This window comes from Armigeres subalbatus, chromosome 3, assembly GCF_024139115.2.
Source record: "Armigeres subalbatus isolate Guangzhou_Male chromosome 3, GZ_Asu_2, whole genome shotgun sequence".
Lineage (NCBI taxonomy): Eukaryota > Metazoa > Arthropoda > Insecta > Diptera > Culicidae > Armigeres > Armigeres subalbatus.
The window spans coordinates 157,165,899-157,168,306 of record NC_085141.1 but is presented as its reverse complement, the minus strand read 5'-3'; positions in this window follow the sequence as shown (position 1 = coordinate 157,168,306).

The window sequence follows — 2,408 nt, the reverse complement described above, 5'->3', positions numbered from 1 at the left end:
CGGTACAGGGGTTCATGATTTACTTTGAATTGCCCGTTTTCTAAACAAAACCCCTCCTCCAGACCCCTCCCCTTTCCCAAATCCCTCCCATATGATTACCTCCTCGTAGTGAATATGTGTACAAAATTTGGTTGAAATCGGTCCTGGGAGTTGAAAGTTACACAGAATTGTTCGTTTTCTGAACAAAACCCTCCCACCACCCTCCCCTTTTCTACATGACCATCCCACCCCTTTGTTAACTTCCTCTGAGGATAGAGAATGTCTGTACCAAATTTGGTTGAAATCGGCCAAGTGGTTCAGAAGTAGATAGCGAACATACATACATAGATTGGTTTTTATATATATAGATTCTATATTCTTTATTCTTTATTCTTTATTCTTTATTCTTTATTCTTTATTCTTTATTCTTTATTTTTTATTCTTTATTCTTTATTCTTTATTCTTTATTCTTTATTCTTTATTCTTTATTCTTTATTCTTTATTCTTTATTCTTCATTCTTCATTCTTCATTCTTCATTCTTCATTCTTCATTCTTCATTCTTCATTCTTCATTCTTCATTCTTCATTCTTCATTCTTCATTCTTCATTCTTCATTCTTCATTCTTTATTCTTTATTCTTTATTCCTTATTATTTATTCTTTATTCTTTATTGTTTTTTTATTCTGTATTTTTTATTCTTTATTCTTTATTCTTTATTATTTATTATTTATCATTTATTCTCTATTACTTATTCTTTATTTTTTATTCTCCTTTCTTTATTCTTTATTCATTATTCTTTATTCTTTATTTTTTATTCTTCTTTATTCATTATTCTCTATTCTTTATTCATTATTCTCTATTCTTTATTCATTATTCTCTATTCTTTATTCATTATTCTCTATTCTTTATTCATTATTCTCTATTATTTATTCATTATTCTCTATTCTTTATTCATTATTCTCTATTCTTTATCAATAATTCACTATCCAACCACTCAACATAGTTGGTACAACATATCGTATGGTTGGGATTCATTTCATCCCATCAATTTCAGCCTTTCAAGATTTCAGCCTTTTTGAGTTCAGCCTTATGAGCATTCAGCCTTATGTGTTTCAGCCTTTCGTAGGACACCCTCTATGAGAGCTTTGGGAAATTATCACAAAAGTTGTAATTTTGTCGCAAGGCACAATAACGTCAAAAAAATCATACGCTCTGTCGAGCAGCCTACTTTGATCGATCTAACGCAATCTAAACATCATTCAAATGAATCAAAGTTAATTACCTATTTCCGGGGAGTAAACCACCCGACTTGGACGTTAATTTACAATGTTATGAAAACTCATATGTGAATATGTACGTTATGTGGAAGATATTGATTTATAAAATGTATTGGAGGTAACCATTTCCCCTTCGATGGGACTCGAACCCATGAACCCATACTGTAGGGTCATGGGTTCGAGTCCCATCGAAGGGAAAGTGGTTACCTCCAATACATTTTCCAAATCAATATCTTCCACATAACGTACATATTCGCATATTAGTTTTCATAACATCATTCAAATATCAAATCAAATCTACCGAAATTCCTTTTGAAAAATAGTACAACACTTGATCATGATAACCGTATAATATTTAGTTGGTTCTCCATGATTGATCAAAACAATCAAAATTGCCCAGGAAACTGAAAAATGGGATTGGCTACCAAGTTTAACCTTAATGTGTAAAGATTAACGGATATTTTTTTTATTTGCGTTTATAATCCGTTAGCCTCACGAATGACAACCACCGACGCGACGTTTTTGCCAGGAGAAGTATATTGCCGATAATTAGCACATACTGCGTATGAACCAATCACCCATAATGAGCGCTGAATTCGGGTATACTACCCAGAAACTGGGTACCAAAAACCATGTTGGGTAGAGTGCCATTGTACCGCGGATGACAGGCGTTTCACCCTCTTGTTCCACACTTAGATCACAGAGAACAAACGTTCATCGTATGCTTCAAAGTTGTGAAAAACTTTGTAGGTACTGGTCATTTTGAAGTATGTCGTTATGCCCCCGTTGCGCGGTGCTAGTGTGCTAAGAATCGTTGGTGAAGATTTGCCGTATTTTACTTTTTAGCGCTAGTGAATAGTTAATATCCATTCCTGGATCACAATATAGTTTGAAAAATTCTCAAGTATTGATCGGAGTGGATGTCTCTAAGTAAGTAAGTTGTGTCCATCTAATGTCCAATATACAAAATCATGAACAGGAACTTACAACCCCTTCATTTAATCACTGAAGCATATAAGAAAATCTAGTCAAAATGCCAGACAAGTTTCAAATGACATTTGGAGCCACGAAGACGTGTAGAACAACTTTTAGGCTAACAGTTCCAAGCTTTTCCAACCGTTTTCCCAGATTCGCCATTTGATTTGAGCAAAA